Genomic DNA, 23240 nt, shown 5'->3' with positions numbered 1-23240 from the left:
ACCCAGTCTGGAGAAACTTTTCTGCAGAACCTAGCTGTGGATGGGGCTCTGTGAGCCAGTCTTCCTGACACTGCTTGGTAGGATCAAAGTGTTTTGTTTAAAGGAATATTTTCAGAGAATTATAATGTAAATTTAAAAACGGGATTAGCAATCATAGATTTGGAATGCAACTTAAATTTTTTTTTTTTAAATCTAGGCTCACCTTTCCTTGAATACTTCTTTGATACTGATATTTCCTTGATTGTGGGGAAGACTTTTTAAAATCTTATTCTGCCTTGAGGTAATCATTATGAGCCTCAATCATCATCATGTAGATACAGAGTACTGGCAAGGTCAATGTTAGATAAAAGAGAGTTTCTAATGCCTCCTCTAGGGTGTGGTTCTGTTTTCAAGGGACTTGCCATTATATCCTTGAACTGAATTTTACTAGACTTGAAAAAAATTTGCATTCAAATTCCTTATTAGGGTTACAATCTTGGGCAAGCCACTCAATCTGTCTGTACGTCACTTTCCTTGTCTGTAAGATGGAGATAATGATAATTCCTACCTCATAGGGTTATCATGAAGATTAAATGAGTTAATGCACATAAAACATTCAATAGAGTTTCTGGCACAGAAAAAACTTTAGCTATCATTATTTTCTCATTATTTTTAAACATATGTATTACTGAACAAGCATACCTTTGGAGAAATTTATGGTTTCCATTTGTAGTAAAATCAGATGTAAGTTGGCATCTAATGTTGAAGATAAAATATTTAGAGAGAAAAAATATTAAAATTTAAATACAATTCAGACTCTGAATTATTAATGCAAAGCAGCTTTCACTATAAATATTTGGTCTCTGAGTTTCAAGATAAATGGAAAAAATAACGAAAACCAAACTCACAAATGCCTTCCAGACATGGGGATGCTAGGGCTAGTTAAAATGTGACTGTGGATGCGTAATGATTTGGGGGCCTTTATGGACAGGATGAAGGGGGTCAAGGAGATGCTGAGGACGGCAGGGTGTGAGAGGGCAGCCTGGCTCTCTCCACAGGCCCAATGGCCGACAAGGCCACCCAAGTTAGAGCATCAGTGAGCTGTCAACTAGTTGGTTGATCTCAGCAAGTCACCAAAGTCCCAGTACCTCCCTTTTACCATCTGTAAAATGAGAATAATAATAATAGTCACACTCTCTTCAACTTAAAAAGAATACAAGGGAGAGAGAATAGAAAACACTTCAAAAGTTAAGAGTTAGAATGTGTAATTCTTCTACCACAAACAAGCATTTCTATGGGAATAAAGAAGGACTTTATGAAAGTTATTTATTAAGAAAAAAATTTGGCATGGTATATGGACATATGAAGTTGACCTGATGTCATAGAAAAAGTGTGGATGTAAGCCTTAGAAAACCCATGTGTTTGAAAAGTAGGACCAAGCACTTATTAACCTTGGGCAAGTCACCTAACTTTACTCAAGCTCAGTTTCTCTATTAGTAAAATTAGGACAATATTACATGCCCCATATGGTCACTGTCAGGAACAAAAAAGGCTGAAAATATATAAAGTTATCTGGCAATTAATAGGTACTTAAATGTATGTGCATAAGTGTATGTATGAGTGTGTATGTATATATGATCTATATGATGAATAAATAAATAATATATAATTTGGAGTTGGGTGTAGATTTGGGGTTATTTATATCTATGATCTAGTATCTATGATCCCCTTGGATAGATATCAAGAGGGTATGTGAATCCCTTGAAATTTACTTTATGCTTGTGCATTCTCTGGGGAGAGAGTCCTCTGTTCCATCCAAGGAGCCCATGACCTTGAAAAGATTAAGCATCACCAGTGTAGACAGAGAGATGGTGAGAGTGATGGGTAGCTTTGCTTCCATATTGCTCACTACCCATAATTCAGCATATCTATGCAGTGGTCATCTAGAGTGAGAACTTCTTCCATTTAAATACACAAGGTTCTCCTTACCAGAGGAAAACTGGAACCTGGAAGAGGGTACTCCTCTTTGACAGGGACCAAAATTTCAAAGTAAATAGTGGGAAAGAGATCTGGGACTTTATCGTTACAAATGAGACCAAAATTTTTGGAAATGAGTATATGTATATTATTTTTAATAAATTTTAGGCTGTAATTTCAACAACTTGCCAGTTTTATAAAGAACAAAGAATAAAATATGGGTTGATTTATTTGGCCCATATTTTCCCAATCAGGTTGTATGAGGGCACCACGTGACCTCCTTTACTTTCATCAGTACAGTTGTTAACAGTCTTATTTTTTTAAGAGTCTGCAAAAAATATTTGAGACATGTGCCACTTTCCCAAGAACCTGTCATAAGCCTCTAACATCCAATCCCTCACTTTGAAGCCCTTGGGCTGTCATCATGCTTATTGGCTTTTCTTTTTAATTGATAACAAGTTATCTTCATTTGTTAAGGAATTTGTATGTGACACAAAGCTGGCTTCCAAAATCCCTTTCATCAGCTTGATAAAGCCTTGCGTCTTTTGAAAAATGTGCTACTTCAATTGGCAAGTGTTGTGCAATCTATTTTCACTGTGTTTCTTGATGCTGGAAACATCCGGATGATCCAGAAAAGACAGATGTACATAGAGTTGACTCTCGACACAGTGGGGGGCCCACCGTTAAAACAGGAAGGATGTCTGAGTGGGGCTAATTTGATAAGTGGTCCATTAATTCGTGAATGTTTCAATGTTATGACAACTTTGGCTTTCCTGCTACCTTTTAACCATCAACCTTGGATAATGAATTTTCGGATAAGGGAAAACCAAGGGGAATCCCTGTACGGTTAGTACAAACTGGTACCAGCTTGGTGCAAGGAGAAGAGGGCCCTTTCAGTGCATTCTTCCAAAAAAGCCATGTTGCACATAGTGGCTGGTGAGGGGGAAATAATACATTTCAGGCAAGTGTAGGTTAAATAAGCCCTTGAGAATTAGTCTATGAACTCTACTCTAGTGGAAAATGAGGCCCACATTCCAAACCAATTTCACAACGCCCCCATCCCCCTTTTTAATAACAGCCCATTTTTACATAGGGGGTTGCCTATTCTGCAATTCTGTAATAGTGAATTTTTGCTTATTGTGTTTCTGGATAACAAGGTGCGCCTGTGTTTCTTTCTTGCATATCGGTTTGCAGAAAGTAATTGCCCTGCAATTCTTAATCCAACCCATTCACGCATTCCTTTCTGCATTGTTCTTGTTTGTCATGTCTGAGCTGTCACCTGAGAGCTGATCTTCCTTTGCTAAAATCCATTCAAGAAGCATCTTTACCCTTCAAGATGTCTGGTGCAAAGAAACACTGTTTTGACTGATGTAGCAAAACATTTACAGAGCATCTTTTTCCAAGGTATTATACTCTCGTGTTACTTCCCAAGAAAAAAATCTGTTTGCAGAATAAAATGGTGGAATTTAGATGAATGATTGTCTTTTTGGGAGAGTGTTAGAGGGTTGTCACTTAGTAAACATAACCTAAAGAATAATAATGCTAATATTTGTTCCTTTTTCACTGAAAATCTTATGTGCTAGACACTGTGCTAGGCATTTTGTATGCACAATATATTTTAACCCTAATTATTACTGTCCCTGTAAGGCTTTTTCCCCCAGTGGAATGTAAGCTCCACGTAGACAAAGATTTTTGTCTTTTTATTTATTGCTACGTCCCCGGTGTCTAGAACAGTGCCTGGAATAGACTAGATACTCAACAAATATTTTCTGAATAATAAATGAATCCCCATTTTACAGATACGAAAGCTGAGGCACAGAGAGGCCAGTTATATACAATTTACATAAGGTCACAACGGTAATAAGTGAAAAATCAGATTTCGAACAATATTTACTAGCAAAAAACCTACAGTCTTAAAAGATATGCTCCCTTTTTCCATCCAACACACACACACAAACACACACAGGTGCACAACCGCTCTCAGACGCATGCACAAAGAAGCCTGCCCAGTTCACCTGCTTCTTCAGCTCACCACAGGCTGACTGCTGAAGGACGCTTTTTTTTTTTTTTTAACCCATCCTCCTCCTCAAACTGTCCTCTTTGAACAAAAATCCTCTGTAGGTTCCTCTGCTGGCAGTCTTCATTAGTATTTAGTGACCTCCCCTGCCCAGTTCTTGTTTCCTGCACTACAATCCCCGCCTCCCGATGAACTGTTAATTATAACTACTACAAAGTCTACACTCGCCTGGGAGACAGGCTGTTTGGCAGCAGCTGTGAAAGCCGAACTAAGTTCTTTGGGGATTAATCCGCTGCTGAATGTAGTCTTACAAGCACAGCTTTGGAGGAAAGGAAAGGAAGATAAAATGAGCTAATGCTGTTCGTATAAATGTGAATTTCTACATAACACACACAGGCACACCCACAAATACGCTGACTGAAAGTTAAAATATGATTATCAAAGGATAAGAAGGACTTACAACTGTAATGTAAAACATTAAGAACTACACCCTGGCTTTCTGTGTTCTGCAGGGATACAAGTGTGCTCTGAGCCAAGGAAAATTTAAAAAAAAAAAAAAAAAGAGAGAGAGAGACAGATAGCACATTGAAATATCTTTATGTAGACTTAAATATAGCTTCAGAGATTATAATTCAGATCAAGGCTAGAGCTCCATTTCAACATTCCTTAACTGCTGGTAATATAACAAAGGTCTGCAAATTGGGAGGTACGTCTGCTTGGGAAGGGATGCTTATCTGATCTAGGCCCATCTTTCTTCATGTTTCAATCCCAGAACAGCTGCCCTTCCCTTGGTGAGAAACTCAGCGATGAAGGCACAAACCCAGCAAGCTGAAAGAGCAGCTGGCTGTGGTACTGCTGCAGCCACCTCACCCTGTGGAGAGTGTGCGTTGGCAGGTGGAGCAGAAGTGGGCTACTTGGGGGAGTCCTTGGTGGCTGCTGGCAGGCAGCTGCATGCCCTGCAATAGGGTAGTGCCCATTTGTAACCCAGCGGGGGGTGGTGGTGGAATACAGCAAGATGATGGGACCATAAGAAGGAGGCATGTCCATCTTCCCCCAGGGCCAGCTGAGCTTCCTGAAGCTGGGGATAGGTTGGAAGGGTTATTCTTCCCTTTCGTTCATTCCCTCACTCTCTCCTTCATTCATTCACTCCTTTTATCTTCATTTATTTTACTCCTTTTGTCTTTCTTTCCTTTCCCCCAAATTATTCATTCAAACATTAGTAGAGCAATGCAGTATTAAAATCAAATGCACGGACTTGGGGGACAGACTTGGGTGGGACTTCCAGCCCCCTCAATGTGCCAGCTGTGAGACTCTTGGGAAATTATTCAACCTGGATGAGCTTCAGCGTCCTCATCTGATTAGTAGACATATTAACAGTGCCACATCTCCTAAGACTGCTGCAGGACACTATGATTCAGTGATAAAGGACTTTACATGCTGCCTGGCACACGCTAAGTGCTCAATAAACAGCAGGCATTAGGATGAGGATGACAGTTCTGTGGGAGCCACAGAGATGTGTCTCGCAGGCGGCTGCCTCCAAGGGCCACTTGAAAGATACCCAGTCTGCATGGTTGTCCCTGAGCAGAGGAGTCATACATGAGTAACAAGATAAAAAGTTTAAAAAGTAAGAGAGTCCCAAGAGGAAGGTGCAAAGAAAGCCCCATGGAGAAAGACCATCAGATCCAGAGTTTGTCTATCAGAAGAGTATCCCTTTGCCCTGGTTCAGAGACATGGCTGCTGAAGACTGAGCCCCAGGCAGGAGAAGTAGTATGTTAAGGGGCTGGCACACACAAAGCTCTGAGCCGACCCCAGAGTGAGAGATGCTGCTTCTGCTTCTCTTATGCTCCCTCAGAAGACAGCTTTTTTGTGACAAGGGGGAACAGCAGAGAGAGGGTACAAGTGGGACCAGGGAGGGGACACACACCACGGACACACTGGACAATTTGCCACTCTGTAGCAGTTGAACAAAGACATGAATGAAGAGTCCCTTTCATCCCCCATCTCAGAACCTGGGGCTTATCCCACAGACCAGCTCCCCGAGTGTCCTGAGGAACAAAAGTTCTACAAGGCATCCTTCCCCAAACATTCCAGGGACACCTGCATAAATACACCTGTGACAGGCATAAGACTTCACTTCCCTCTAGGAGTCAGACCGTGCTCATCAGCATATCAAAGGCTCTGAGAAGTCCTGCATAGATAATCTGTTTAACTTGAATCTTTCAAAGTTATCCAACGCTGAAATTTTTTTTTTTTTTTTTTTTTTTTTTGAGAGAGTCTCACTCTGTCTCCCAGGCTGGAGTGCAGTGGTGCAATCTTGGCTCACTGCAACCTCTGCCTCCCAGGTTCAAGCGATTCTCCTGCCTCAGCCTCCCGAGTAGCTGGGACTACGGGCGCGCACCACCAGGTCTGGCTAATTTTTATATTTTCTAGTAGAGATGGGGTTTCACCATATTGGACAGGCTGGTTTCAAACTCCTGACCTCGTGATCCATCCGCCTAGGCCTCCCAAAATGCTGGGATTACAGGTGTGAGCCACCGCACCTGGCCAATAATTTTTTTAAATAATGCCTTTGTCCCAATCCAATGTATGCATTTTATACATAAATAAGTGCAGGTCCAGGGTGAAGAAGATGAGACTCTCTCGAGGCCACACAGTCAGTGAGGAGCTATGCTGAACCTGAATGCTAGCTCTGGTGAACAGCTCTTTGCCCTCCTCCTCATTTCCCCATGGAGCCAGGGCACCCCCGTCATGTGCTCCTTGGAATAGGTGGTGACAATGCTGACACTTCTGTCAAGCAGAAGTCATTCAAGGTGACTGCCTTTTAACACACTTCTAAAAACAAACTGTAAAAGCCCTCTCTGAAATGTCTGATGGGGAACAGATTTTTAAATCCACGTCGCTGGAAGACTTGCAGGTGGGCCAGGAGGCAGAGGGGCCGGCAGGGAGGGGCACAAGGCTCTGGGTCCCAGGTCCTGAATCCCGGCTCAGCCCTTTCACTGCCCTCGCTGGCCATGTGCCTTCAACCCTCCAAGCCTGATTCCTCACTGTGAAACAGAGGATTGTGTTGTCTTTTGGTCCTGCCTATTTATGACTGGAAAGAGAAAGGCTTGTCAGGATTCAGGTTGACTACTTGGCATTTGAGAGAGCCCCACATCCACCACTGAAACGCCCACCCCACCGTGGTGATTGTCATGCTTCTCTGCCTCCTTATTCATAGAGCGTTCCCTGCAAAAAGAGTCCTCCCAAGTCTCCCCAGTTCTCCTAGAACATTCAGTCTACTGACTCTCACTTAAGGCTCAGTGCACACTGGTTACCACCCACCTCTCCAACTTCATCTCCTACCATCTCTCCCGCCATCTCACTTGATGATCACCACCCTGGCCTGCTTCATGCTGGCTCCTTCTCATCCCAGGGTCACCTTCTCACATCAGCCCTTCAAACTGTTTCGTCTGAGGCAATATTCTCCCCTCTTGGTCTCTTCCCCTTCATTTCCTTCTTTGTACTTAACCACTATCTAAAATCATCTTACTTATTTGTTCATTTATCTGCTTAATTTCTAACTCTCCCTGAGAGAAGGTAATCTATGAGGACAGAGTATTGTTTATTGCTTCATATTTACTGCTTGTTTACCTGGCACAAAGACTGGCAAAAAGTGGGTGCTTATTAACCTTCAATTAAATGAATGAACGAAGAAATTCTCTTCCAGAAAAAAAGCCTGCTTATCCCTTCAAAGTCCAGGTCAAACAAAGCCTTCTATGAATCACCTAGGCAAAATTGAAAAGCCACCTTTTTTGTATTCCTACGGCCTTTGTGTCTGCCTCTCATAAGGTGTTTTTTTTTTTTTTTTTTTTTTAGATGGAGTCTCTGGCTCTGTCACCTGGGCTGGAGTGTGGTGGTGTGATCTCAGCTCACTGCAACCTTCACCTCCGGGGTTCAACCAATTCTCCCGGCCTCAGCCTCCCAAGTAGCTGGGATTACAGGCATCCGCCATCACACCCAGCTAATTTTTTTTTTTTTTTTTTTGTCGTAGAGACAGAGTTTCACCATGTTGGCCAGGCTGGTCACAAACTCCTGACCTCATGTGATCCACCCACCTCAGGCTCCCAAAGTACTGGGATTACAGGCGTGAGCCACTGCACCTGGCTTGCCTCTCATAGGATGTTATATGCCACTCTGCCCTCACTACTCTGAGGGCAGGGACCTGTGCATGTCATTCTGCAAGTCCACAGCCTTTGCCAGAGGCTAGCCCTCTGTAGGTCTTCCACAGTGCTTAGAGAATTAAGGAATTGCTCGTCTAGAACCAAACTCTCTCTGGACTCATACAATCAGGGCTTTGTTTGCTCTCCAGGAAAGTTCAGCCATAAGAGTTTTAAAGCTTACATTAAATTGTCTACATCTTCCTGTCCATGGGCCTCCCCCAAGAGAAACATCATCTGGAAGCCATGTGATCGAGCGGACACTGATTTTGTGTAAGCCCCACATCCTGGGTTCTAGTCTCAGGCTTCAGCTGGGGGATCTTGAACTGAGTCTTTCGCTTCTCCGAACCTTTATCTCTTTGGTTTATGAAAGAGATTGAAAAACCTCTGAAGACTGCCCCACCCAACCCTTACTGGTTTTGAATATGTGGCTCAGTCTTTCATACTTTCCCTCTAGCAGTCCATACATGTGGTTTGATAAGGAGTAAGTCTACTAGGTATAGCCAAACAAGTATTTTGTCAATGAACTCTTACCCTCAGAGAGACAGGGTATCATCCATTATTCTCTGATTGGTGTTTTAAATTAGACTCATTCTGCCACACACAAGCTTATACCAAATGAGGGGATTTTTATATCTGTTAAAGGTTCAAGGCTTTTCACAGATTGCAAAAAAGGCAAAATCCCAGCAGCTCGGAACCCTGTTGCATTTCATTTTACCCAGCCTTGCAGATTAGCTCCAAAGCCTGCTTGGTCAGCAAACATTTCTGCTGTCCTGGAAAAGCTCTTCAGTTCTTCCCAATCCCTATCAAGACTGTGCCACCACAGCGATGAGGAGCGGGATAAGCCATTTTCCCTTCCTGCGAACATTTCTAGGCCTGAGGCCTGCCTTTTTTCAGATTCTGTGGGCCTTTGCTAATTTGTGTGACAGCTTAAATGTAAATAGGACACATCTGCATGGGTTAAAAAAATAGCTGCTCGTTGTAAAGGGCAGTGCACTGTGTTTATTTATCATCTACAACTGGAAAGCAGGTTCTGTTTCTAGTCTGTAATAGCTGATGGTTTGCGACAACCTGAGGCATTCTGGAACAGTTTTAGTTGACAATTGACTTTTGACATTAGTCTACATTCATTTTATTTTCTTTTTTTTCCCCCAACTACTTGGCTGGAAGAAGAGAGTGAGCACCTATAAAGGTGGACATTTACAGACCAGTTCCTTGAGGCACACACCTGACCAGATGCCTGCTGTCTGCTGGTGATCACATACCTCTTCCTAACTCTACTAACCACTATTTGCTGGGCAGGTACTTCATGCCAGGTAAGGGCTTCATATGCATTCTCTCTTTTGCTCCTGTCAACCACCCAAAGAAGTGCACGTTGGCCGGGTGAGGTGGCTCATGTCTGTAATCCCAGCACTTTGGGAGGCCGAGGCAGGTGGATCATAAGGTCATGAGTTCGAGACCAGCCTGGCCAACATAGTGAAACCCCATCTCTCTTAAAAATATAAAAAAATTAGCTGGGCGTGATGGCAGGTGCCTGTAATCTCCTGAGGCAGGATAATCGTTTGAACCCGGGAGGCAGAGGTTGAAGTGAGCCAAGATCACGCCATTGCACTCCAGCCCAGGCGACAATGCGAGACTCTGTCTCAAAAACAAACAAACAAACAAACAAACAAACAAAAACCAGTACATGTTATTGTTCTGTTTTGAGAAATGTAGAAACTGAGGCACAGACAGTTGAGCACACTGACTGTGTACTGAAAAGTATCAGAATTGGTGTCTGAGTTCATGGCTTAGATTATTCTTAACCATCTATATAGTATCTTTCAGAAGTCTCACACTCATCTACCAAGTTGGGCTGCCAGTCAAGGGACATACACAAGCCTCAAACTAAATCTTGGTGGTAGGTGAAGGAATTCATTCAAGAAAAATAACTCACGTATAGAAATGACATCTTTAGTTTTATTCAGACAGCCCAATATCTCTCTTGAATTTCATTATACTATACATATATATTTTACGTGTGTGTGTGTAAGTGCATATTCAAAATCATCATTTCTGTAATCACTTTTTTCATGAATTTTTCCATAGTTCACTTTAATTCTATTGCATTCAACAGGTAAGATAATAAAAGATTACTCTTACTTGCAATAGTGATCACAGCATCAACTGCGAACACTTTTGGTTGCTTACCATAGGCTGGCAATTTGGAAAGCAATCTGAGAAGTCACCTCAAAAATTTTAACAAAGTATTATAATCTATCAAAAGAGCACCACAAAGCAATGACAGATTATACTGATGTGGAAAGAAGTCCACAATACACAAAGTACAAAAGAGGGAGTTGTGGAATAATTTGTATAGAACAATCTCAAACCTGGTAAAAGTGTGTGTGTGTGTGTGTGTGTGTGTGTGTGTGTGTGTAAGCCTGGAAGAATCTCTGGAATGACAGAGTGCATAGATGTGGGGATGTTGCAGAAGGGACTTTCACTTTTCACTATATGCATCTTCTAGACTGTTTAACTTTTTATGTATATGTATTTTTAATTTAAAAAGTGATAAAAATGACTTTTAAAAGTGTTCCCAGCCAGCTGTCCCAGGCAGTCCAAGTTACCATTGGTGCGCTTTCTATGGTGATTACTGCCATCAAGGCCATATTTGTTCCTCAGATCATCTACCTGCTGGCCGCAGCTCTTTCTTGGAATGCCCACTCCATCTCATGGCTGGCTAAGCCAGCTAAACCATGCCCAGCTGATTTTGAGCCATCTAGTTCTCCCTCCTCTTCCTCCTCATTCCTGGTTACATATTGTCATGCCCTTGCTCTTTGCATCCAAGAAGGCCCAGATAGCTGGGAAAACAGTTTGCACCCCAGAAATGGATGCTGAACTCAGCCTTCTTGATGAGGAAGGCTTGCCCTAACCCAGCTGGTAAAGAGGAGGTCAAAAGAAACACACAGGTCTCAGCTCCTCAGCTAAGTCATCCTCCAAACTTGATTCATCTTTCATTCCAGGCTGTCCAGCAGGGCCACCCATGCTAAGCATGAACACCAGCAAACTGTATCACCTCACATGCTCAGCATTTCAGAAGGTGCACTGTCTGTCCTATCAACAGGACACAAATCCAGTGTTGGGTGGTAGCACCCGCCAATCAATTGGCTTTTCTGTGTGTACTTCTCCCGAGCTTTGAGGATGTGGTTTCCAGTCTGACTTTCTTGTTTCAGAGCTGAAGTTTCAAGGATGCATCTGGACAAAATATGCTTTCCATATAGGCCAACAATTTATTTATTTATTGCTTATGACATTGTACTTGGCAGCTAAGGAGATATAAAACAATTTGAACCACTCTGCAGAAAACGGTTGCAGAGTTGCCACTGGAGACTGCGGTGGAAGATAATAGAGGAGAATGGAGTCTCGCAGATCTTTCTGTAATTGACAGGCAGAGCCTCTAGAGGCAAGCGCGGCCAGCAGGCATTCCTGCAAGGAGCTCACATCTCTTTCCAGCCTCAACTCCTGCTTTGGCACGAGAAGGAGACCGGAGGCATGTGTTGGAAGCCTCCTCTGACAGGACAGATGGAGGCAGTATGAGGACCTTTGTCATCCATCCCTAATTGCCAGGTTAGATGGATGTTTTGGACATTCATTAATGCAGTGGGTGGTGCTGACCTGCTTCCTACCTCTGCCTGTCTCTCATTGACACTGTGGGTGCCCCTTCCATGGCCTGCTAGGCTCGACCATTTCAGTGTATGCAGCCCAACCTCTAACTGCTCATTCTTGCATGCCTTTGCCTGAGGGCTTCCCTGGCCTCTAAGGCTCACCCTATACAGGCTTGTGGCAGGTGAGGAGTGTGAGGGTATTGACACCCCTGGGAGCAGCCCTCGGCCAATGACCGTCAGGCGTGAAGACACACATATCACAGCTCCCTCACCCCTAAAGTGGGATGACTCAGGTTCCACACTAGCCTCCAGTGTTCCACAGCAGGACTAAGCTGCAGTCATCAGTTGCCCACAGTGGTGGCTTGCCAACTCCCCCTTTATTGGCTTGCCTTCCCATTGCCTTATTGATGTTTCCTGGGAACATATCCCCCAAGGACAGCTTGTACTACATCCTTGTCATAGAGTCTGCTTCCAGGAACCCAAACTCAGAAAACTCCTGCCTATTTCTGCCCAGCCCTTATGTTACGGATCATAAATTAGAGGAGCCCCAAGATTGTTTCTTGCACTTGGGCTGGTTGTTGGGCCTGCAGAGTGTTTAAAAGAATTCAAATAAGTTGCTATCATAAAGAAATCTAGATTCTTGGATTCTACTGAAAAATGGCACAGATATGGCCATACTGAGCTTGCATTCCCTTATGGCATGTGGGGCTGAAGCTGACTTGTGATGTCCCTCTAACCAAGCCTCCCTGGCCCATTTCCCTCATTGACATTTCCAGACTGGACCCTATGGATAGCTGCTGGGTCAGCCAGGCCACCTGTAAGGCCAGGTGCCTTCTTTCTCCAAGACTCCGTGCCTTCCTGAGGGTCTGAGTCACTGTATGGAACACTGAGGCCTAGAACATACATAGAAAAGTATGTGGATAGGGATGTGTGTTCATCCCAGGATGCAGAAATATCAGCAAGAAGAGAGCTACTAATAGCTAATGAGTGCAACCATGTCAGGTGCCCTGCTAAACCTTTTGCATTCTTTTCTTTTCCATTTTAGTCTTCTAGCCACTCTGCAAGGCAGATCCTATTATTATCTTCATGTTTTATCTGAGGAAACTGAGCCTTAAAGAGTTGGAAAACTTATCCACTTAGCTAGTAATGAAGCTGGGACTCCAGTTTAAATTTGTAGTGTTCTTTCTGTCTGCAAAGCTGCTTGGCCCCTCTCATCCAGGGCACAGGTATATCCATGGAATGCACTTTATTTATTTATTTATTTATTTATTTATTTTTCTGAGTTTTGATTTAAATATTTTTTTTTTAGAAGACAAAGTCTCGCTCTGTCACCCAGGCTGGAATGCAGTGGTGCAATCATAGCTCATGCAGCCTTGAACTCCTGGGTCAAGTGATCTTCCTGCCTCAGCCTTCTGAGTAGCTTGGACTACAGGTGTACACCCCCACTTCCAGCTATTTTTTTTTGTTTTGTTTTTACTTTTTATTTTTTGTAGAGATGGGAGTCTCACTATGTTGCCCAGGCTAGTCTTGAACTCCTGGTTCAAGTGATCCTCCCATCTTGGCCTCACAAAGCATTGGGATTAACAAGCATCAGCCACCACTCCTGGTGGAGAAGGCACTTTACATGGTAGCTATGCCATCACCCAGGCCTGGCCTTGAGTCTGGGAGGCTCTGAAACCTTCCTTGTCAGGCCACAGAAGAAGTACATCTCCAAAAGGGCAGCTTCCAGAGTAGCCAGCTCCTGTCTCCTTAGCATTACAAATTAGAGACCTTGTGATTATCTTATAAGGAGAACTCTGAAAGATGTATAGACCAAAAGGTTCATTAGCTTCTGACCAACCCAGTCTCTTCTTGTATGAAGTCACAGGGGAAACCAAGTTAGACTCCAAAGGCCGGCTAAATTTACAATGATATGAAACTATCAGTGCAGAACCTGGAATGTTCAACTGTGACAAGCACAGTCCCCTTCCCATAGACATGGCCTCTAGGGAAGAAGAGGCCTAGAAATAATTTAAAAAGAGAGTAGAAGGGGTCACGATGAAGAGAAGAATGGCATCCTCAAAACTAGGGATGTTGGCTGAAGTAGTCACGTAAGGGCATCAAGCTAAGAGGCCCTAGGGAACCATTCCACAGCAGGATGGTGGCTTTGATGGAAAGAGTGACTGCTGGATTCCTGGCCCCACCTCCCCTCTCATCTCCTGCTAGAGATGGCCTGGCCACTGGGAAGCTCCGTGGTTATGACACCCATCTCCTGGATAGTGCTATGAAGCGCATCCCCAAGATCCTCCTCTTTCACTCCCCCGCTTTTGCCTCCATGGTTGGCTGACACCTCTCCTGACATACACTTTTCCGTTTTGTTTTGTTTTGTTTTTTTGCTGTCAATACATTCAGGCAGCTAGATCTAGCCTGGCTGGCTGGAAGCTGTCCTGGCTCTGTAAGGCAACTTGGCAAATCTCTACTCCGATCTATTCCATTTTGCTTTCATGGGTGTACAGTCTTATTTCCCTTACTTCCAAGTCCTTGAGATGGGAGGAAGTAATCTCTTTTGCCTGCCAGTGTGTAGACGATAACTCACATCCTCTGTCCCTATTATTACTATATTAGACATATTTCTTTTTTTCTTTCTTTTTTGAGACAGGGTCTCACTCTGTCACCTAGGCTGGAATGCAGTGGCATGATCTCAACTCACTGGAATCTCTGCCTCCTAGGCTCAGGTAATTCTCCCACCTCAGCCTCCTGAGTAGCTGGGACTACAGGCACACACCACCATGCCCGGCTAATTTTTGTATTTTTTGAAAACAGAGACAGGATTTTGCCATGTTTCCCAGGCTGGTCTTGAACTCCTAGGCTCAAGCAATCCTCCCACCTTGGCCTCCCAAAGTGTTGGGATTACAGATGTAAGCCACCGCACCCACCCCTGGATGTATTTCTTAACTTCTCTGGTCTAGGTTTCTTTCCCTGTAAAGTGTAGATAACGATTTTTAATTAAAGGATGTGCTTAAAGGGTGAAATGAAATAATGTGTGTAAAGTGCTGAGGAGTGTCTGAAATGTCTAATAAATGGAATAATAACAATACTGGCAATGGCTGTGATTGTAGCATGCCTCCTGTGCTCCCTGGAGCTCTGAGGTGTAGCTCCCATCGTGGATCTTAATAAATGCTTGCTAAATTGACTTGAGCCAGGACTCAATAAGGGATGCAATTTCTATTCATCTGGCCTCAAACTGACTTATGGAAAAAGGCATTTATTACTTCTTGTAACTAAATCATTCAGGACTAGTCTGGCTTTGGGCACAGGTGAATTCGGGATCTTAAATGATGTCTTCAGGGATCTGTCCCTGCCTCTCTCTCCATCATTCTTGTCTACTTTCCTTTTCCTTCTGACTTCATTTTCAGGTAGGGTTCTCTTCTCACTATGGCCCTGTCGCCCCTGGTGCCCCAAATTTCATCACTCCAGCTTCTATTTCCATAGAGTAAACAGTTCTTTTTCCAAGCAATCTTAACTCAAAATTTCAGAACTGAGACTCATTGGTCTAGTTTGACCATGTGCCCATTTCTGAACCAATCATTGTGGCTTAAGGGATAGCTCCCTCTAAGTGACCAAGTCTAGGGAAAGTGAACTCTGACTGGCTGGCTTGAGTCATGTGCCCATATTGACATAGTGCTGGGTGAAGGGTAACTGTCCCAGAACTGCAGAAACTGAAAGGAATTTCCCAGAGAAACTTGGCCCCTGGTATCAAAAGATAGGGAGACAGACATTGGGCAGACCAAAGCAATGGATGGCTGTACACCACTAGCAGGCATTAAATGCATTTTGCACACTTGCTCATGAATATCTCTGTCTCCCTGTTGCAGAGCTGCATAATCAGAAGACTGAAGGACCATTGCTGTGCAAGTGAATCTGAGTAGTTCTGACTTGCCAGCCTGTGACAGGGAAATAGCAGCCACAGATGTTTAACTAAGCAAGTACTACCAGGTCCCAGGCCCACAGGCTCTTCCCCAAGCCCAGTCCCAGCTGACAGGCAGGCCTGACAGGACATGTCAAGGCCAAGAGTCAGGACACCTGTCAAGATGTCACAGTGCCTCAGGACACGTGGGGTGGGCAGGTGACAGCTGCAGTGAACCTTCCCGAGGCCCACAGAGCAACCTGCATCTGCCACCTTCAACAGGCAAGGCATCTTTCTTCTCAGAAAACAAGGAAAGCAAGCAAGCATTTGAAAATGTATACCCTTTCCTGTTTCATTAAGGGGTTGGGCTTTGTTTTCCTGAAAGCTTTTGTTCTTCTGTCAGCATATTCAAAACAACCAAAAGGCGTTACCTGCTCTGAAATCCCCAAGATGCCTATCCTCAGAGGTGCTTTTGGCTGTCTCATGCAGCAGAAGGAAGATTTGCTTCCTAGCTGATTCTCCACTCCTCAGGACGTTCACAAATGGCAAATTATAAGCCCGTGTTGCCTCTGCTGACTGCAACTTGGGCCTGTCAGCCCAGAATAATATTTGGATGATGATTTGGCCAAATCAGGCCTGGCTGTCATCCTGGGCTCCCTTCTCTCCCTCCACCAGACGAACAAACCCCGTGGCCCCCCTCCTCCTCAGATAGCTCTGGAATCCAGCTGCTTTTCCCCATCCCTGATCTCCCCACCCTTCCTTTCTACCCCCCACCACCTCTCTCAGGTCCCAATAGTCTCTGTGCTCCACTCACTCCCCTCCATCAGCTCTTTGCTCTTCCACCAGAGGGATCCTTCTAAAGCACCTACATCCGTCCATGCCACTGCTCAGCCTTTTCTTTCAATGGTTTCCAAGTTCCCTTATAATTAAGTTCAATCTCTTCAAAAAACTAGTAGAAAGGCTTTCTGACCTCAGTCTCAACCGATAGCCTGTTTGCCTCCTATACTCCAGATGTATTTATGGACATAGGTAGGCTCCCAGATCAGATCTACATCATGACATCCCCTGGGGCTGGGCTATTCTCCTCTGCTGCCTCTGTACCTGGCCAACTCCTACTTATCCGTGAGGCCACAGCTCAAGGGTCACTACTTCTGGCTTCTGAATCTGGGTATGGCGTCTCTCCCACACGTGCTCTAGGCACCTAGTGCCTCCTCCACTACAGCACTTATTATACTATCCTGAAATTGCTTGCTTATCTGTGCTTCCTTCATTAGCCTGGAATAATGGAGCCTGGAAGATCTATGAGTATGGAACTCACCTTATTCATTACTGTATCATTAGCTTCTCATGCAAACCCCATCACATTACGGAAGCTCAGTTCATATTTGTTAAATGTCTGAACAATGTGAATGTTCATACTCAGACTTTCCATTGGCTGAATTTGAGGTCACAATTTCCGTACATGCAACTGAGAGCAAATTGGCACATCAACCCACACCCCCACCTCCAGATAAAATGTAAGCAACAGCATTTGTTCCACCTGATATTCCTTTTGGCTCCTGATCTTTGTGTCCAAGGTATAAAAATGTCTCCATCACAACTCCCACCCCTGGAATTGAGTGCCTGGTGCAGGGAAGGGGCACAATCTTGACACAATCTAGAGCAAGTGAGACCTCCAAGGATTTGAAGAGAAATATAAGAGTGTGCTCTGAGTTTTGGCTTGCAGAACCTGGGAGGTGGGGCGGGGTGGGTTGGGAGTCTCCTATTTCCTTGACCATCCAAATTTGATTTTTTTTCTCCTTGCTCAGCACCTAGTGGTGTAGTATTCCAAGGGCATTCAAACAAGGTTAAAGGGCTTTATGTGATGAAAGGCATTCTTAGTTGTGAATGTTTAGCAGGAGTTTAAATATCAACAGTTTTGTATATGGAAACATATTAGCTTCATATTTAATTGGGGTCGTGGTGCACTGTGAAGTATAGCACTTATGTGCACAGACTTGGGTATGATGTCCCACAGACATGGGTTTGAGTCCCAGCCCTGCCATTAATAAGCCATGTGACACCTGCCCAGGTAGCTAACCTCTGTGAGCCTCAATCAGGTCCCTCACCTTTAAAATAGGGATAATAATAATAAAAGCATAAATCCTTGTAGGGCTGTTGTGAAGAACAAGGTAAGAAATGCACATAAAGTACCGTGCACAGCACCTAAAACGAGGTAAGCACCTAGAAAATGCAAGCTGGTCTTCTTCATATTATAACATTGGGCCCTTACCCTACTCCAGTTGCTAGCAATTAAAAAATGCACCAGCTTGTCCTGTGGGCCAAGTCTCACACACTGATGTTGGTTCAACTCGTCTGTGAATTAGTTTTCTATTGCTATCCTAACATATTACCACACACTTAGTGACTTTAAAAAATATCTATTTATTATCTCACAGTTCTGTAGGTCAGAACTTTGGCACAACACGGCTCAGTTCATTCTCTGCTGAGTTTCATGAGGCCAAAATCACCAGGCGTCAACAGGGCTGCAATCTTTTTTGCAGCTCTGAGGCTGAATTTACTTCCCAGCTCATTCAGGTCACTGGCAGAATTCAGCTCCGTCTGGTTGTGGGACTTTCCTGGCTAGCAGTTGGCTAAGCGTCATTCTCAGCTTCTAGAGGCCACCTGCAATCCCTGGCTCGTAGCCCCTTCCCTTTTATCACAGCCTCATCTCTCCTCTCCTCCCCCTTGGGACCTCTCTGCCTCTTCTGCTGCCTAATTTCTCCCCTTCCCTCTTCCACTGCACCACTCTGACTCTTATACTTTCTTTCTCGACTTTTAAGGGCTAATGTCATGCCATTGGGTCCATTTACATAATCCAGGATACTCTCTCTATTTTAAGATAAGCTGCAAAGTCCCTTCGTCCAGTACCTGGTTAGTGTTTGAATAAAGCATGGGTATCTTGGAAAGGCATCTTTAGATCCTGCCTATCACATCTTATTTGCTGCATTTTAAAATCTGAAACAAAACACATCTCAACACAGCACAGTCATTACGTGTTTAGTTTGGGCTATTTGTGGAGTTGGTTTAGCTGGGAAGAAAAACGTGAAAAGGTTATTTTAAAAAAAAAAAAAAAAAAAATGGGCCCAACTCCTTTCCTGGGAGACTAATGCTTTGTTAAATATGGATTTTTCAATCCATTTATCAGGGAAATTCCCTTAGATTTTCCCCTTTTCACTTTCTGTTTAATAAAGTCCATACCATTTTAGGGTATTTAAGAATTTAAATATTGCAAATCTAAGGTTTTTATATATGAAGCTCAACTCCAGATTTCCAACTGTCAGCCAGCAGGGTCTGAACAGGGAGGACTCTTGGGGGCAATCCTGCATTAATACAAACAGGACAGCGTGGGCTGGGAAACTCAAGACTCAGACTGGAATGTATTTGCCAATTGGCAACCAATTCTGTTCTCATCAGCTTATCAGATTTATTTCATGTAGAAAATTAAAATTCTGGGTCTCTATTCTACAGAAATACTTGCATGCACATATGCCCAAGACATATACACAAAATTATTTACTGCAGTCTTGTTTGTGATAGCAAAGCATGGCAAACTATCTAAATGCCCATTAACTGTGAGTGGCTAAAATAAACCTTGGCAGGGGAATTCCATGAAATACTTCTGTCACTATTAGAAAATAAGGTAGATCTATATATATAAAAATGGAAAGTTTACCAAGACATACTGTTAAGTGACAAATGCAAATCACAGAAGAAGCTGAATAATATAATCTAATGTGTGTTAAATGAATTATGTAAATATACATTATTTGTAAATGCAGACAAAGGACATATCTACCAATTAATTGGGGTCTATTGCTTCTGGGGAGAAGTGTAGAGTTGGGGGACAGAGTGAAGGAGACATTCAGGTTTTAAGTTGTCTACTTCAATATAGCTTAAATATTTTATAATGAGAATTGAGTCATGAATGTAGATTATTTTAAAGAATTGGGTGAAAAATACCATGTTAGACATATCACTAAGGATAGGGGCATATAGGTTATCTATCAATGGGACTTGAAATATGATGTTATTTGATGTTTCAGAAATTAAGGCCGGCCAAACAGCTAAAATGACTAACCTCTGAGCAATTCAGCTTAAATTCCATGCTTATTCATTGCTACAGTAGAGCCAAGTCCTGATGAGACATGCTGAATGAGAGAGGGCTATTTAACTTCTAGTTTCTGGATGGCTGTGACCTTCCACAGACCTTGCACATAAAAGGTGCTCAATAAATACTTGAAGAATAAAACAAATGGCACTATTAAATTTGGGAAAAGTCTGGTATCTGCCTTTGATTAAATAAATCAAGCCTGCTAAAATCACAGGAGACATATGTACAAGGTTCAACCCACTCTCAAGAATGGATGAACGGAAGGGAGATGGTTTTCATTACAGAATACAGGCTAGTAAGATTTGGAATTAGACAATATTTCTTTACTTTCAAACAGAACCAAACAAAAAAATTCCCCAAAAAACAGACCTTAAAAACCAAGTCCTAACTCTACACAGCCCCTGGAATAAAGCTTTTCCAATGTACCTGCCAGAGCAGCCAGTAGAGGAGAAAGGGGCTCAGAGGAGGAGGAACTTGCTGTCTGCAGCACTGCCCCTTCATCAGTGAAGTGGGGCTAGAATCGATGATGGCTAAGCTCCCTTTCAGTGCCAACTTTCTGGCAATCTGTAAGTGGCCACTCTGGTTGCCCAGTGTCCTCAAAGGAGCTAGAATCAGTTCTTTCAGCTTCAAAGAAACAGACCCTTGGGTTTGCATGTCAAATGTCATTGTAAACCTATGCCCCAGCCCCCACCTCATCTGCAGATCACCTATCAGGGTTGAGCTGCAGGAGGAATTACAGTGGCCCCTTCCTTTCAGAGGGCGAGTTGGAAAGGGAGGCAGAATGTGGCAAAATGCCTTCTTCAAGGCCCTCAACATTAAACTCTGCATTGTTTTTAGCTCTTTAAAAAAATCTTTTTTTACTTTTATAGTTCTAAATTTACTTTGGATTTACCAATATTAACTAAGTGGCTAAGTAAATAAATACATAAAGCAAACATGAGTACCACACTGTCCCCCAGGACTCTAAGCCTAGGAATGCAAGGAACCCTGTTTCTAACCATGTACACACACTCTTCGCTGCTATCGGTTTGTCTCTGCCTATAGCCAAGTCACATTTTGCAGTGCGACTATTCTGTAAACTACGCGCTTGTTTGTAAATTGTACCAGATGCGCATCCACTAACTCAGCCTTATACTTTCATCAGATTTTTATGTCTTTATGATGTACATCTTTGCCACTCAAAGGGTGGTTCACACACCAGCAGCATTAACATTGCCTGGGAGAACGGTTGCCAAATAAAATATAGGAAATTCAAATTTTACTGGATGTCAAGCCTTTTATTTTTTTTTCCCCCCTTCTAAATCTGATAACCCTACCTGGGAGTCTGTTAGAAACGTAAAATCTCAGGCTCCACCCAGACCTAATGGAATCAGAATCTGCATTTAACAAGTTTATAGGTGGTTGCAAAATCAACTTGAGTCTACTTAATTCCTATGATACAAACCTTCTAAGTTCCACTGGCAAATTCTGATCTCACTCTGCATCAAATGTAGATGATAAGAGTAAGCTGTCAACAAGCTTGGTTTCTGTGTTTCCCCCATTTCGTCATGTATTCTGTTCGCAAATGCGCACATTTTTCAACCTGGGCACAGAGGGCACCCCCACTTTCAACCACTCGTGAGCCCGAACTCACGAACCGCCATCGCTGCAGAGGAGACGCCAGGCGGTGTTAATTGCTTGCTGGGTGGTGGGGAGGAGGGGCTGGGTTACCATCTCACCTTTGATCAGGAGGTAGAAGTAATGGTTTTACTTACATCCTGCTTTGTCTCTGCACAGGCCGAGAGCCAAGGATCCATTTCAGGCTCTCTCTTTCTTCCTAGTATTCTGTTACTGCCTACATACCGCGGCCCAGAGCTTCAGGCGAGGTGGGGGGGAAACCAAACGCTCTTTGTGGTACACTCACATGACAGGCTTCAAAATGGAAACAATATTTAGGTTTAACCTGGAAGATCAAGTTTGCTCAAATCTCGCAACACAGGGAGCTTTTGAAAACTTTTGCAGTAGGTCTGCGTTTGATGGAGAGAGGCAAGCAGTGATGGAGAAATGAGGCCTTGTTAACAGACACTGAATCCCCACACGGGAGTCAACATTTCACCTTATTCCTTATAAATAATGGGGATAATAATAACACACTGAGACAGAGCCTTGAAAGCTTCAAGGTGTCTTTACAGCCACATTCTTTTGCAGTCTGCAGAATAATTTTGGGAAGAAGGTGCGCAGTGAAGGTGTAGAAGGTAGCCGTCGTCAGCCCCACAGGACAGAGAAGACACATAATCAAGTAAACTGATTTTAAAAGTCAAAAAAATCAAGACACTTCCCTCAAGTAGCACATTTCCTGACTCTTCAAGCAGCGCTCTTTCCACTGTTCTCAGGGTTCCATTATTTGGTTGCCCCAAGCTACTCAGATCTCAGCCATTCTTCATGGAATTTCAGGGCTGGAAGAAATCTTTAAAAGATTCATAGAATCTTGTTATGGATTGAGTTGTGTCCCCCTCAGAATTCACGTGTTGAAATCCTAATCCCTAGTACTTGAGAATGTGACCTTATTTGAAAATAGGTTGTGGCAGATCTCATTTGTTAAGATGAGGTCATCCTGGATCCTGATCCTAGGTGACTGTTGTCCTTATAAGAAGGGGAAATTTGGACACAAGGAGACACATGCACCCAAGGAGAACGCCAGGAGAAAATGAAGACAGAGATCACAGTGATGCATCTACAAGCCAAGGAACACCAGAGATTGCCACCAAACCATCAGAAACTAGAGGAGAGGCATGGAATAGATTGTCCCTCACAGCCCCAGAAGGAAGTGCCCCTGCCTACACCTTGAACAAAGCCTGCAGAACCTTGTTATGGCAGCCCTAGAAAGGAAAGACAAATCATAAGGTGGGAAGTGTCATCATGGTGCTAATGCTGATGAGAGTTTGCTGAGCTCCAGAACTGGGCAAGGGTTCACTGCATCATCTCATAGCTTCCATACATGGACTCTGCCAGGTAGGCACTAGAAATGAGGGCTTTGAGGCTCACAGAGGCTGAGCTACTCAGTCAAAATCACACAGCTAGCATGTGGCCAAGAAGGATTTAGACTTGGGCAGTCTGAGTCCAGACCCTGTCGTATTATTCCTTAAACATCACAGCCTCAGGTGGGGTGGCCAGGATGACTGATTAGCATCTATGAAGCCCTTTTTCATGTAGCACCTGTAAGGGGCTCACAACACCACCGTGAGGTAGAAACTAACATTGCCTAGGTTTTGTAGGGGAGGAAACAGGCACTCAGATTAAATCACTGACCCAAGGTCACAGAGCTCATCAGCGGTGGAGCGAGGATTTGAATCAGGTCTGTTGACTACAGCAGGAGCTCTCAATCACTGTGCAGGAGCCCAGCAAG

The 23240-nt window shown here is 43.6% G+C and overlaps 1 protein-coding gene and 1 pseudogene across 15 annotated transcripts in view; both read right to left on the bottom strand.

Annotated features, from left to right (window-relative positions):
- ERC2 (ELKS/RAB6-interacting/CAST family member 2) overlaps positions 1 to 23240 on the bottom strand; it is a 969867-nt gene that overhangs the window by 140482 nt on the left and 806145 nt on the right. The gene's annotated exons all lie outside the window — the stretch shown is intronic.
- On the bottom strand, positions 823 to 16363 carry LOC100447156 (uncharacterized; annotated as a pseudogene).

This window comes from Pongo abelii, chromosome 2 (assembly GCF_028885655.2).
Source record: "Pongo abelii isolate AG06213 chromosome 2, NHGRI_mPonAbe1-v2.0_pri, whole genome shotgun sequence".
Classification (NCBI taxonomy): domain Eukaryota; kingdom Metazoa; phylum Chordata; class Mammalia; order Primates; family Hominidae; genus Pongo; species Pongo abelii.
This window is presented reverse-complemented; position numbering and strand designations above follow the sequence as displayed.